The sequence below is a fragment of the Lathamus discolor genome, chromosome 2 (genome assembly GCF_037157495.1).
Source record: "Lathamus discolor isolate bLatDis1 chromosome 2, bLatDis1.hap1, whole genome shotgun sequence".
NCBI classification, from domain to species: domain Eukaryota; kingdom Metazoa; phylum Chordata; class Aves; order Psittaciformes; family Psittacidae; genus Lathamus; species Lathamus discolor.
Window position 1 is genome coordinate 117,968,912 of NC_088885.1, and position 15,983 is coordinate 117,984,894.

The following is a 15,983-nucleotide window of genomic DNA, read 5'->3' on the forward strand; positions in this document are numbered from 1 at the left end:
CGAGTCCCTGACACTTCGTTCCTGAAAGCGTTATATGTGTAAGACAAGGGGAAATTGAGGAGAATAGGATTAACAACCATATTTAGCTTCAGCAATTTACTTTAATGGACTTATTCCTGTAACAGAATTAAAAATAAGGGCCCATAGACACATAGAATCTGGCAAAGAATATGTGGAAATTTCCTGTTCTCAATCATTTAATAAATTCAATTGAGCTGCTTGCCATAATTGATTTCTTCTCTGGTTTTCCGAATACTCTGCTTTACCCTTGGGGATAAGAGATGGTTCCTTTTGCATCATTCCTGGAAACACCATTTGTTATTTTTATCTATGGATTTATTAATGACACAGACACAAATTTGGAAGCCTTTCACATTTTGAAATTTCACCTCTGTTCTTCATTTCAGCCTGTCATCCAGTGAATTCATCAATGTCATTTATGGTCGTGAATTTTTATGGAAGCCCCAGGCACTGTCATTTTAAGACCAATTGAAATATATTCAACATATTTTTAAAAGTTGACTATGCTGCAGCTAAAAGCTTGAATTACCCTGACTCACCTGACTCACCTAAAGCTTTTAATAATTTATGTTTTAAAAGAGGTTGTTGATGCACTCTATTGAGTTTGACGCTAATGTGTTCGATAAAAAAATCACTCCGAGGATACGGCTTAAGTTTTCAAAGTTACCTCTGATTCTAGGTGTATAAATTAAATGGAAGTGGATAAATGCTTAGGTCAGCCAAGAACTGCACCTATTTCTCACCTGGAATAATCAGGCCAAGTCATGCAAAGACAGCCCCTATAAACTTAGACTAACAGTTAAACAAACCAACAAACCATAAACCTATGTTTTAAAATACAGGATGTAATTGCTACTTGGAACTACCACTCACAATATACTGGATAAGGATTTATTCTGCATTATTGGGCATTGAGGTGAATAACGAATAGTGAGGTAAATAGACAGGGTGCTTGGTAATCTTATCTAGGCTCCCCTTACCATGAAAGATTTGACCAGATGATTTTTTTAGGTCCCTTCCAAGCTTGGACTGTCCTATGAATAGTAGACTACAAGAGGTAGCTGTAGACTTCAGGAAATACCAGCCATACTCATGACAGACTCTCCACTATTTGCTATGTAATATATAATTGAGACCTAAAATCATGGCATGAATATTATGTGCATGGTCACCTTGGGGAATCAAAGACTAGAGAACAGTTTATGCTACTAAAGTGTCCCGATATTCTTTCTTGTTTTAGTACAGAGCTGTCTGAACAGGAACAGGAACAAGTGTATATTCATCTGCTTTAGTGAGATACTTGAATAAAATCACAACTTTTGAAAGAAGTGACTCAATGGCCTGAAGACACATTATTCCAGCCATAGTGAAATCTGTGGAAGAGAATGGCCTGTAAAAAGAGTAAAAAACTCTTTGAAGACCAAGACTTATTATTATCATTTAACATACTATCTTGAGACTCAAAGTTGTACAGTTTACTGGCTTCTGACCCAAATAATGGCTAACAAAGCTGTTTAAAATATTTTTACAGATGCCACTAGAGCATATTGTAGTCTGTCTTTTGAAGTCACATCCTAAAAAGCGTTCATATGTTCATACTCTCTCCAGGATCAGATCCTTAGTCAGGCTGTGTGGACTATGAAAATCTTGGTGGTAGGTCCTCTGTAAACTTCAAAGACTACTGTGTAAAACACAATTCTCTTTATCTCCGTGTTTTTTTTTTCAGTCTGAAATGTGCCAAACAATGCAAGACCCATGCCACCTTCCAAAACAGTAGGTTTTTATGCTGTGTACCAGAAAGATGTCCACATGGTGGGTGCTGCACAGGTGAGGCCTGGCACAGGAGCATGCAGGACTGCAGTGACGCACATCCTGCTGCTGTCATGTGGGGGGACAGCATAGGTTCATTCCACATGGACTCGGTCAGTGTTATTCAACTTGCCAGCTAGAAGGTACCTCTTGAATGAACCATACCCAGGCTTTGTTTTGGTAGGAACTGCTGTTTCCTTTCAAAAGAGGGATTGAACTAATGCTCATGTATCACAAATAACCTTGGGACAAGAACCTAAAAAAAGAGCTGGAGAGCTAAATAACTTGTAGTATGCATATGCCTTAGGCTGCTGGAAGCAGTGGAGATGATAGAAAATGTACCTTTTTCTCACTGTTCACTGACATAAGCCACTGTTCAAAAATACAAAAAGTGAACTACTGGCATCATCTATTCTGCAGCAATACAAGATAGCTTGAAAGAAGACCATGTCTCAGTTTTTAATTGCTCCAGAGTTCTTAGGCTCTGGCATTGTACAAATATAATGGTATGCTTTATTTTAAAGTCTCATATTTAACACAAAGATTAATACAAAATATACAGCTTCTATTCAGTCTGCAGATGAAAAAAGCATAGAAATACTTTCATGCGAAATTCTAGCACCTCCGGTCGTTCTGTTAGCTCTGCAGGTAGGCCAGAAGAGCATTTCTGCCTATTCTTGCTGGTTTTGTTAGGTAGGAAGGTGTCTTGCAGAATATTGTAATTTCAAAATCTAAGATGAGATAACTTAAAATTTGTAACATGAAATATAGAAAAAGTTGAATTTTAAAACACGGATGTCAGCCTCCAGAACCCAATCCAGGCTCACTGAAGTCCAAATGACTTCAGTTGGTTTGGACTATAACTGGCAGTTATTAACTTTCTGTAAAGGGGAAAAAATAAGTGTATGCTTATTTCTGCATTTCAATGTTTTCCTTTGTATTTATTACATAAGGTAATACCATAAGGTTTCAAGCAAAAAGGAAAGTGGTAAAAAGGGCCAAAGACTTATCTGAAATGAGGTGGTCTCATATGAAGCACCCCAAGGAGGAAAAAAAAGATCAGAAAAAGACAAATAGATGATGTGCAAATAAACAAAATGAGGAAAATAAGCATAAAATGAGGCATACGGCATATGGTCACTGTTCATGGTTGCTTCTTGTTTGTCTGGACTATTTCTAGGTGACTGACTGATCATAATTCCTGCTTTTCTTCTATGGTATTCTCAACAGAACATGACCTTACATCTTAGTCATGTTTGCTCTCATTCTTGATACTTTAGGTACAGAAGCATATTTGTATTTCAGTTCTTCAGAGAGTGTTTTAATTCCGCTCTTTCCTCTATCCTTTCAATGCACAAAAGCTCTTCTTGCCTTTCTTGGATAACACAACTTTGTGTTAAAAATAACAGCAATGACGCAGCCTATTTCCTGTTTGCTTGTTTGTAGAAGTCAAATTTTCTAATCAATCTGTTTGCTTAGGACTATTTTCAGAATACCTATTACCTTCATATCTAAACACTTTTATCTGAGCATCTATACACAGCAATAGATCAGATCCATACTTGCCAACAGAATTTCAAAATCCTCATGTCATAGAAATGCAAACTAGATACGTGACAAGAATTCCTAAATGTTTCTGGAAAAGGCACTGATTTTCACAGCTTCAGCATTTTTGTGAATTTGATTGGAAGGCCATGATAGATGTGAGCTATTTGCATTGTTAGCAGACAGTAACATGGAATATTACACAGATGATCACAATGAAATTGAATTTTCTAACAGCACATAAAATGTAACTGAGAATGCTACAAAGAAAAAAAAAATTGAAGAGAAATTTTTATAGAATCACTCTGGCAAGTGTTCCATTTCTAATACCTTTGATACAAGGACAATATCACTGTAATGCTACCGTACAGAGACATATAAATTACTATAAATCTTTGCTTTTACACATATAGGGGTAGTCTATGTGATATGGTATTTCATACTCTGGCTGCCTCCATTCCAGAAAACACTGACGTTCCATGTGCAACCCAGATGCTTTAGCTAAATACAATATCCTACCCCAGGATAAGATATCTTGCACAGGGACTCATTACCTTGACAGTTTAAAACTGCTAATAAAATTATTGCATAATGCAGAGAACAGGACATAACCTAAATCATGTTCAGATACTGCCTTCTAAACCTTGCTGTTGTCAGGATCATTTTGTCTTTCTCTGTGAAAGGCAATATTAGCTTGAGACGTGCATCCTAGCCTTCTCAGTGAATGTGTGGACTCCCTAGTACAGAGGGGATCATGGGCAGAGGAAGGGTTAGAGAACCTGCATCCTGCAGACTGTGTTCTACCCTGGAGTCAGGCAGGTCTAGCCTGACACTGGTGTGCCTTTTGTAGTCCTAATTGCTAGTTTCTCGAAAGAACAAACAAGATTTTGTAGCTAAATAAATATGTATGGAAACCCCTTTATGGCTTTGGATGACAAAAGCCATGAGTAAAATTCTCTTCCACAGATTAGTAACATCCATAGATACAAGCTGGAATTTTATTTTTCAGCATAAATGTTGTAGGACTGAGTCTGTTATTTCTAGCATTCCAGTGAACTGTTTTCTTATATTGGCATGAAACTAACTGTGCATTCACAACCCTCTATATTCATAGTTGTGAAAGGAAAAATAAAGAAGATTTGGTTTTGACTTCTTCAAATGTTTTATTTTTACAAATTGACAGTTTATCATACAACCTCAGATCACATCTCCCCCATGGTCTAAAGTTTTTCAGATCTGACATGGTACTTCCATTCTAAGAAAGTCCCTCAACACAGTCAGTGAGAGTGCTTCACCTTGCACTGTGCTTTTTCACATTCTTAGGCAATGTGAAAAATAAAGTTTTTTCCCATGCTTTAGATTTTGGAAACACAGGAAAAATCTCTTCTGCTTAGTTTTGATTATATTTTCCTGTCCTTCCACAGAGGGCATTCAAGAACTTTGTTTAAAAATATCACTCTATAACTAATTGATATGTTTAATAGCATGTTTATTTGTGTTCCCTTCTTAGTCTGAGCCCAGGGCAAAGAAATGGGAGGTGGACTTCTATGGTCTGGTGAATAGTAAGGTCTTTTATAGAATCATAGAATAGTTAGGGTTGGAAAGGACCTTAAGATCATCTAGTTCCAACCCCCTGCCATGGGCAGTGACACCTCCCACTAAACCATGCCACCCAAGGTTTTGTGCAACCTGGCCTTGAACACCGTCAGGGATGGAGCATTCACAACCTCCCTGGGCAACCCATATAGTTCCCATTACAACTGGGAAAACAGAGATTCAAATATTGCATAGAAAACAGTGAGTTACCCTTCCTGAAGTAATGGAGAAAATTGTTAACACAGTCTACTGCTGAGATGTTTTGCTTTCAGTTAGGTATGTGAAATGCAACTTCAGTTAAAGTAATCTGGCTTTTACTGTCAAGTAATTATTGCTCACCTAACCTTCTCACATTTGAGAAAAAATGTTATCTCCTACAATTTTCATTGGATGATTTTGTTTGGGTTTTCTTCTCCTCCCTAGGTATTTAAGTTCTTACTTGTCTTGCTATATCAACCTCTGTTATGATGTATATGCAAAAATTTAAAAAGTTGTTGGCAAGATGGATTGCTGCAAGGAATGGGTTTTCACATTGTAGGTACTTATGCATATTTAATCCAACTTTGCATTTGTTTTTCTGGGTTTATTTCATGCCAGAAATTCTAGTAAGTAACTGTGAGATAATTATATTCCGCTTTGAAATTGAACCATTATGTACCTTAAACAAGACTCAGCCTGATGGCAGTTTGCCATTTTTACTAGAAGCAAAGCAGCTATTGTACTTCCAAATCCTACAAATCTTGGGGTTTATCATTACCTTAATCATGTAAACAGCCATGGCTCAGAAATGGAGTGTATTTAAAATTCAGTTCTTGGTAGGTCTTCATAAAAATCCGAAGGAGGAAGATCCTATTGGAAGGCGTATCTTTTCACACCAAAGACAATTATATTTTCCTGTCAACCTCACTCCACGTGGTAGCTGGTACCTTCTGATTTCTTCTGTCCTTGTGCAAATAAGCTTATAGCCACTTCTGACTAATGCTATCTATTTCTCTTCGGGCATGCACTGGTTATTCATCATCTGTGAAAAAGCTTCCTGCCTTGAAGTTGAATTCTTAATGATTCATTTATCTGACAGTTCTACTGTTGGCTGTAACACAACTATTGACAAGTCCCCAAGGAAGAAATACTATTCATCTTCTTACTTTCACCAACATTTTCCCAGAGGCAATGGGTTCAAATCAAACTGTATTCTTCTCCGTTTACCTTTAATCTGAAGTACTCTCAAGCTGAGTATGACTGTAGAGGGATCAGAATCAAGACACAAGTCATTTACTGGATTCTAATCATTAACAATTTCCACAGCTGTCATACAGTACCTCAGGTTCAATTGGTTGTACTAATAAGAGGAGTATTTCTGTGCACTGAGATGCAGACTATTCTCTTGTAATTTAGGCAGCCTTCTGTAAGCAGCCTTATGGGTAACTACTCAGGGAATGCTACTTACTACAAAAGGTTTCCTCGAAATTAAAATAGTACATTTGAAATTGAAATAGTGCGTAAATTGCATTAATAAAGTCATAAACCACGCTTAGCCAAGCTGCTTTATGTCACTGGAGAAGTTTTAATCAATCAGATTGTGCTCTCTCGTTAATGTTGTTGCATTCAGAATTGTTCAGAGACCTGTCCTGAAACAGAAGATTGTTATTTCTTTTTACTTGCTATTATTACTGAACATGAATGGTCACAGCAGTTGTGTTTTTTGCGTAACCAGTAAACTGAGAAAAAAATCTCTTCCAGATTTAACATTTACATTTTTTGACTGATTATTTAACAAGGATGCAATGAGGAGGTAGTGTGTAGCTTAAGACCCATGCACATCAGGTCAAAAAAGATATTGAATACTGTTTGTAAAGACACGGCTAAAATCTAGAAAAAATATTGCAACAGTTGGGAGGCATTTTGACTTTCAAGTTTTAAATACATCGTATGTATGTTACTGGGCTGCGGAAACTCTGAAAATCAATTATTTTTAGCACATTAAGCAATATTACAGACTCTTCTGGGCACCACTGGGATTTGAAATTTACTAATTGTCATTCAGGAATGAGTTTACCACCCACTCTGTTGGCTGTATAAAAACTGAAGTACTGCTAGTGAGAAAACCAGTTGAAATTTGTAATCTGGTGAAATTGAAATGTAGTGTATGTGTATTACTTCTGCATTTCAAGTTTCTGCCTGGTTGATTTTTCCAAGTCCAAGCTTTAGCTGGTTGTAAATGGTCAAAATCAAAAAACTTATGGAAATAATACAAAATTTCATATATATGACATAACAAATACAGATCTTGGTTTTAAATCAGTCTGACGATTCTCAGAGCCTAAGGCAATTTGAGTACTTGTGGTTTGGAATAAGTATATTTTTTCTCAGTTAAACACTGTGAGTGTTCTTTCGATAATCTCTACTGTCATACGGAGAACTTGAGGCAGGTGTTAGCTGAAAAATTCCCACTGACTTCAGTGGGCATTAGGAGAGTCTCCAAGACTATGTTTGCACTGCAGGATCCCAAAGAACATCAGAGCCAGACCCAGAAGTGCACCATCACCTTATTTTCCTTCTTTCCCTCCCCTAGTCCTCATCTCCATGGGTAAGAAACTGGGTGATTAGACCAGGAGGAGCAGCATCACGCATCTGTGATTAGGGTGTTGAAGGACTGGGACCCCTGGCATGCCAGGATGCTTATCTGCTGTGCTGTCTAGACATAGCCTAAGTGCACTTGCTCCAACACTCTGACAGCAGTGCTGCAGAGACATTTTTCTTTCTTTAAGAAATAGAAACAGTAAAGCCCTGTAAATGCAACATCCATTTTACAAGGTTAAAACAGAAGGCAGTAAAAGCAAGAGTCAAGAGGTGGTTTATCTCATTTTCTGACAATAGAACTTCAGGATAATTCAGACATCTCATAATAGTACATGGAATATTTTTTTTCAAGGATCAAAAAGGTTTTATACATGTGCAGTGTTAATACATAATAATGCTTTTTTTTTTTTCATCTATGCGCATGAACATTATGTGTAGAGCTGCAGCTGTGTGTATAGTTATCTCTCTATGTATTTATGTGTGTGTGTGCGTCTTGGCTGGATTTTATGATAGAGATCAATACTACTCATTAGAAGAAGAATGTTTTCTTATAGCAGGTATATATTGTTTAAAGCTGCGAGCAAAATGCATAAAAAAGGCACACATTTTTCTCCTGATGATATTATTCACTTATTGCTCCTACTGCATCTACAGATACTGAATTATTTGTTTCATTATCTCTTTGTACTTCCTAATATACAAAATCCTTATCTACAGAGAGGTTTCAATCATATTCAAGTTCTTTCCAAAAAGACTTGTAACATGTTGGCAATTTTCCCATTTGTTGGACAACAGATATTACTGAAGACATCTGAATTAAGATTACTGTTTTAGGAAAAACAGTGGGACAACTGTAATTTTGTTAATATTTTGAAGCAATTAAATAAAGAGGTGAGATTCTTATGAACAGAACATGAAAATATAATTCTAGACTATTCTACATATCTTTTATCTAAAGATGAATAGATTCTGAATGACTTCTTAGGTTCTGAATGACTTCTTTGCCATGGTCTTCATTGGCAAAGGCTCTGACCATACCACCCAAGTCTTGGAAGGCAGACGCAGGGACTGTGAGAATGAAGACCTTGGGCCCACTGTAGGAGAGGATCTGGTTCGAGACCATCTTAAGAACCTGAATGTACACAAGTCCATGGGACCTGATGAAATCCATCTGCGGGTCCTGAAGGAGCTGGAAAATGAAGTTGCTAAGCCACTGGCCATCATATTTGAAAAATCATGGCAGTCAGGTGAAGTTCCGGTTGGACTAGATGATCTTTTTAGGTCCCTTCCAACCCTTGGGATTCTGTGATTCTGTGATTCCCGATGACTGGAAAAAGGGAAATATAACCCCCATTTTCAAGAAGGGGAAAATGGATGACCCAGGGAACTACAGACCAGTCAGTCTCACCTCTGTGCCTGGCAAAATCTTGGAGCACATTCTCCAGGAAGGCAAGCTAAGGCACACGAAAAACAAGAAGGTGCTTGGTGACAGCCAGCATGGCTTCACTAAGGGGAAATCCTGCCTGACCAATTTGGTGGCCTTCTATGGTGGGGCAACGGAACTGATGGATGTGGTAGAGCAGTTGATGTCGTCTACCTGGACTTGTGCAAAGCCTTTGACACTGTCCCACATGACATCCTTGTCTCTAAATAGGAAAGACATCAATTTGATAGGTGAACCACTCAGTGGATAAAGAACTGGCTGAATGGCCGCACACAAAGAGTTGTGGTCAATGGCTCAATGTCTGGCTGGAGACCAGTGACGAGTCGTGTCCCTCAGGGATCGGTGTTGGGACCGGTCTTCTTCAACATCTTTGTCCCTGACATAGACAGTGGGATTGAGTGCGCCCTCAGCAAGTTTGCTGATGACACCAAGCTGTGTGGATTGGTTGATATGCTGGAGGGAAGGGATGCCATGCAGAGGGACCTTGACACACTTGTGAGGTGGGCTGATGCCAGCCTTACGAAGTTTAATCATGACAAGTGCAAGGTCCTACACTTGGGTCGGAGCAATCCCAGGCACAGCTACAGGTTGGGCAGAGAAGAGATTCAGAGCAGCCCTGCAGAGAAGGACTTGGGGGTGCTGGTCAATGAGAAAATGAACATGAGGCAGCTTCAGTGTGCGCTCACAGCCCAGAAAGCCAACAGTATCCTGGGCTGCATCAAAAGGATCGTGACCAGCAGGTCGAAGGAGGTGATCCTCTGGTACACTAGTCCAGAGGAGGGCCACGAGGATGATCAGGGGACTGGAGCACCTCCTGTATGAAGACAGGCTGAGGAAGTTGGGGCTGTTCAGCCTGGGGAAGAGAAGGCTGTGTGGAGACCTCATAGCAGCCTTCCAGTATCTGAAGGGGGTTTATAAGGATACTGGGGAGGAGCTCTTTGCTAGGGATTGCAGTGACAAGACAAGTGTTAATGCGTTAGAACTTAAACAGGGGAAGTTTAGATTGGATATAAGGAAGAAGTTATTTACTGTAAGGGTGGCGAGGCACTGGAATGGGTTGCCCAGGGAAGCTGTGAGTGCTCCATCCCTGGCAGCGTTCAAAGCAAGGTTGGACAAAGCCTTGTGTGGGATGGTTTAGTGTGAGGTGTCCCTGCCCATGGCAGGGGGGTTGGAACTAGATGATCTTGAGGTCCTTTCCAACCCTATCTATTCTATGATTCCATGAATACCGACACTATGACTGTCTTACAGGTTTTGAAATTGAATAACAAGGCAGTTGTGGCAGTTGTGAGTGTTATTACCACAATGCTAGTAGCAATTTTCCTGTTTCTTGCTACAGGTATTTGCATTCCCTTCTCTGAGTCTGTCAAATATCAAGTTACTAAATGCACAATGATTATCATTAACAAGAAATCGGTGCTTAACTATATTTTCCAGTGTGTGGTCTGGGAGTACCTCACCTTCTAAGTTTAAGGAATTGCTGCAGCGATTGTGTTTCATACCAAAAATGAACAGGTAGTGCAACAGTCATATTCACTACCACAGGCAACTCAGTTTGTGTAGGTGTGTATAGCTAAGACATACAAATATTTTCCAGATCCTTAAGAATTAAAAGTGTTACAACATGCTAGACATCTGTCCATAATCCCACCACTGAAACTTATCAGTGTTTCCCACACAGAAGTCAATGAGCTAGGCCAGGAAATTACAGTGCCTGACACTATCTATGTTTCTATAAGAAAACATATTCACATATTATTTCCTTCACTCCCCCTGCTACTTGTTTTCCTTTTGTGTTCTCTTTTCCTGTTTTGTACTGATAGAATATAGCACAGTTTGTTGGTAGAAGGAGAACTTAAGCAGTAATATTTTACCATTCTAGCTACTAAGTCAGTAGTCTGATATAGGTCACTGATGCACAGGGCTTTCCATTTTCATTTTTGTCCACTGCTCATGGGAGAGACGTAAAGAGATTAAAGGGATAATGGGTCTGATGCAAAACCCTGTGTGAGTAATAGCAGGACTGACAACAATTCCGTTTCACAGCAAGTTCTGAGATTTGGGGATTTGCTTTCACCCACTTCAGAACAAGTGGGCATTTTTGCTAATTGAAATTCTTTTGAAATGCTCATTTTCACTATAAAATGTGATCTTTTTGAAACAGGAAGAAGTCTGTTGCTTGATAATCAGAGAAATGGTATGAGAATTAAGGGTTCCATGTTAATCTCCTCTTCCTGATAACATGTGACCAAGTTCTTTATTCCCAAATGAAATAGATCAGTAAACTAATATTTCTCTCATGCAAACCATCAGGAAATTATGTGTACATGGAAAAAAACTTCCATTGATTCTAGCAGTCTTCAAATCAAAGTGACAGGGACAAATATGGCTTCCTTCTTAATTTTCGGCATGTGAAAAAAAATATTAATGCAGCAATTTCTACATTGTAATCCATACATAGTTAGGAACAGAGTTCCTTTACTTTACCAAGACAGTAAAGTGTAAAGTGCTGTTACAGTACAACCACATCAAGTATTGTTTCTTTTAGTACTGCTTTTACTAAAGAGAACTCTCTAATAAACCAAATAATTGACTTTTCTGTAAAATTTCCTACTGACAAAAAGTCTTTCATAGCACTGACCTGGATAAACAAGGTTTTTCTTTGGTGGACTTGGTGGGATTGATTTATGAACTACACAGTAATAATGTTGAGAGATAGTCCAAAATGAATCTTCATAATCTGAAAGAATAAATTCTCATCTTTGACACACCCTTATGGACTAAACAAGTTGCTAGAAACAGTTAAAAACCTTATAACTGGATTTTTCAAAAGAATGAGCAATTTTGCCTCATTTCTGTTCAGATTTTGCTAAATCTTAAATTAAAGAAATCTTAATCCTGAGCTTATGCACCCTTCTGGGTGTATAATTCTTCACCCTTGCTGGGGGCTGCCTACCAGAGCCTGTGGGTAGGATTGCCATTAGCAAAGAAAATGCCTGTAAGAGCCATCAGACTAATTTAGTCTCTTTTTGCTTTTTTTCTTAGACAACTTTTTTTATCACAACTCCACATATTCTCAGCATTTCCAATTGGGTTTGTTCTATGTAGCATTTTGATTTTTTTAAATAACTTTTGTGCATAGATTTACAATCCATGATTATGTAAAATGATGCGGGTGCTTTGATCATTGAAACACAAAATCTTTTGTTCAGGTGTCTAATATGCCTTATATTGTGTACATTCTGTTAAGTAATGGTTTTATTATTCTCATGTGTATTAAATACACCTAGTGAGAATAACTCTAAAAATTTAGCATTCAGTATTTCACAGTTTCTTTACAACTACAATATTTTTCTCTATTCAGAAAAGTAGAGCCCTAACTGATTTTCAGGTATTCATACTATGTACAGGCATGCATGCACCCATTTCCTCATGACCCTCACCACCTGCTATTAAAAATATTACCATTATTATTCAGCAAGAGTGGACATGAGAGATTCACTGACTACAATATCAAAAGAAATCAGAGTGAAGACAGCATCTGAGCTGTTACTACCTGAGCAGTATGCAGCTTAGTGAATCCTGTAACGCAGGAAGAACCCAGGGTTGAAAGCTCTCAGTGTGTCTTGAGACTTTAAGCCCCATTATCTAAGAACTAGTGTTATTAAGCAGGCTTGGGGGAACACAGCTTCATGAAAGATCTTGGATTATTGCCCAGACTAGAGTATCAAGTTCAGGAGGATTGATGGGAATAAATCTAAGTATGCCAGACAGATGCAAAAGGTTTTCTAAGATCCTTTTTAGCTCCAAATGTCAGTCTTCAGAGTCTTTCCAGAGGATCTTCAAGTCAAAGTTGTAGTTTTAATAAAGTACTTAATCACAAGAGACCGGAGTATCTCCTAAGTGATTCTTCTCTGTGATCCTGGAGCATTAAACCATTCTGCGACCACAGGAAACCACAAGCAAAATCTGTATTTTAGACAAGAGAACCATAAAAGCCAGCCAGACCCGTCTGCCTGATGTACCAGGAAGAAGACAAAGAATACGTTATATACGTGGCAGTTCCTTGAACCTCTCTCTTTTTAGGAAAGAAGCTGTATAACAAGAACCGCCATATTTCAGCTTTGACATTTTTTTTTCCCCTCAGCGTTTCAGCATGTCAGACTGTGTCTCTTTCTCCACAAGAAGGCTTCAGGTTAATAGTCTTTTTCTCTTGGCCAGCATGCTAATGTAAAAACTCTAGGAAGTAGCCAGCGCAGGTGTTGAAAGTAAATGATTTATCTATAGGCAGCTGTATATCACGAGCTGCGGCACGTGATTGCTACAGCCTTCAGTTTGACACAAGGGCACAGGGAAGCTTCGATATATATCAGCACCCATCAATACTAGCTTGGATTCAGATGCCAATCAGTCAAAACAGCTTGAATGAGCAGTACATAGGCTGGTACATAGAATTTCTGTCTGGCAACAAGTCAGCTTGACAGAACTGTGTTTTGAAGTATCAAACTGATTATCAGAAAGGAAATACTTCTTTTTTTTCCACTGGTTTTGAATTACTTCTGATTTTACTATGCTAAATAAAAGAAGAAAACATTATAAAAGTTTCCACAGATGTGAAAGGAGCTTTTTCCAAATTTTTATTTCTCTGGAAAGATTTTGAGGTATCAACAACACAGCATTTCCTACCAAATAAAAATGAACTTTCTCCCCATTTCTGGTCTGATATTATCAATAATTTTTACAATGATTTAATTTCTAAAATGCATGTATTTAATATGTTTCAAACTCTGCTACCCTTTTATCAAGCTTTATGCAAATCTTGTAGTATTTTGTTTCTTTTAAGAGCTATTAATCAACAATGGAAAAAAAATGTTCACTCAACCTCAAATGTTAACTCAATATTTTCTTTATAAAATTAACTGAAGTACAGAGTTAACATTTTTTTAAAGCATTCATAATAATATTGACATAAAAACTAACTCACTATTTAGTACCAGTTGGAAAAAATGCCAGGAATTCATAGTAATTTCATAGCCACGCAACTCTACAGGTGATGGGTTTTGCTAAGGCTTTAATAAGTTTGTGATAGATCTGTGACTCATTTACACTTAGTCTCCCAGTAACATCTGCAGCGAAAAATATGGTTGCTTTGAGATGCATGTTTACCTTTTCTTTTAAGCTAAGACCCAAGTTGACAGCTAATTAACCTATAAAAACTACAGTGTCCAACTATTGCATAGGGACAAGCAGTTCGTTTTCATCATGAACAAGCTGCAATTAATACTTGCGCACATATTAAATTATGGTTATTTTCATCACATCTGCAGATCATATCAGATAATTTTGAGAGGTACTACTAAGGGAGAAATAGAATCAGAATACACTTGAGTCAATTTACTCTCCTGAAAACAATAAATAAATTAATTTGCTTTATGTAAATAATGCTTCATTTTTTTTTCTCAGTCAACCTTTAATTATGATAACACAAAGTCTACTAAAATAATTAAATATGTACAGAGGAGAATAAATGAATTGTTTTTACACAAATATTTGTAGCAAAAGAAAGAAAAGTATCTTTATGATATAATGAATAGCTAGTGGGCACAAACCAGGAAAATCTGCAAGTCAGCCAATTGAAATTCAAAAGGAAGCTAATCATCTGAACTCATCTTCCCAGTCACCCATGGCAGAAAATAGGATACATGTTATTTCTAGAGAAAAGGGAATATGAAATACTGCACCAAGATTTTAAGGCTATAACCCTGCAACACTTTTCTTGCAACATTTTTCCCCCAGGGAAACAAATATTAAGGAATTGCTAAAATGATTGGTTAAGTTTATATAGAAAACATCCATTTTGTTTCTTTCCTGTTTGTAAGCAGGGTAAAACTTTCCTACAGATGCCTGGGGTAGTGGAGCTCCCTCTAGGAAGTAGGAGGATAATGCAGGCAGCAAGACCAGAGCACTGGTACGGGACCAAGATGATGCAGATGTTATTCTTAGTTTTAGTAGGTCTCATCTATGACTTGGAAAAAAAAAAACCCACCAGATTTATTTCATCCTATATTTTAGTTCTGTAAAAAATTATTTCGGTGGTCTATATTTATAGAGAGATAATACTTGGAAGATTATTCCTGGAAAAGACAACTAGAGGTGGATAGTCAAAATTCATTCTTAGGTTTCAATGCTGCCAATTATGTCTTACAAGGAACACTTCAAAGGTACCATGTCCTTAGACAAAAATAAGAAATGTTTTGTACAAGAGTTTCTTATACTAATTAAAAAAATACCCATTTCATGATTTCTGAATGAGATGCTGTGGGTGATTTTTTATATCTGTGAGCAAAACAGTGCTGGAATTGCACGAGGGCTTACTTTGCCCTGGAATCAACAGCTCTTGGGAAATGCTGTATCAGAGCTGGAGCTTCAGCTCATTACCTTCATGTTTTTGTAATGAGTAATAATTTGGTACATGCATATATAGCACAGAAAGTCTTTGCAGTAGGAATGTCCTGCAATAGGTTTACTTGAGAAAAGTGGCAGGTCCTGCTTCACTGCAGTTACTGGTGAAGTGTATTTTCTATTTTCATCAACTGCAAGCCCTGAGGGCACTTAGAAGTGCCTTCATCCAGCCCCCCATGGGCCCCCACCCTTGCCCATGGGACCAGGACCATGTTTCAGCTCCACCTGGAGCCATCAGTCCCTGCTGTAGGACACATGCACACATTGAAGGCTTACCTACCTGCAGTTCTCTCATAACCACACCTGTGTCTGGCCATGGACTTCGCTGAATTGGACCCCCATCTGTGGTTTGTCTTCCCAGCTTTACCTTGGACCTGACTTTGTCACTATAGCATCCTAGTCCCCAAGAAGACATTGAGCCTCGCAGCAGCCTGACACCACCCAGGAAGATGCGCATCCTGGTAAGTCATGGCAAAAAAACCCTGGGGCAAACAATGACTTTTTGGACAGACAGCAAACCAAGATG

The 15,983-nt window shown here is 38.1% G+C and overlaps 1 long non-coding RNA gene across 1 annotated transcript in view; it reads left to right on the forward strand.

Annotated features, from left to right (window-relative positions):
• LOC136008666 (uncharacterized) overlaps positions 1 to 15,983 on the forward strand; it is a 29,900-nt gene that overhangs the window by 8,350 nt on the left and 5,567 nt on the right. Inside the window, exon 2 of the long non-coding RNA XR_010610186.1 lies at positions 15,819 to 15,918. This is a non-coding gene — a long non-coding RNA (uncharacterized LOC136008666). The remainder of the gene's footprint in view (positions 1 to 15,818; positions 15,919 to 15,983) is intronic.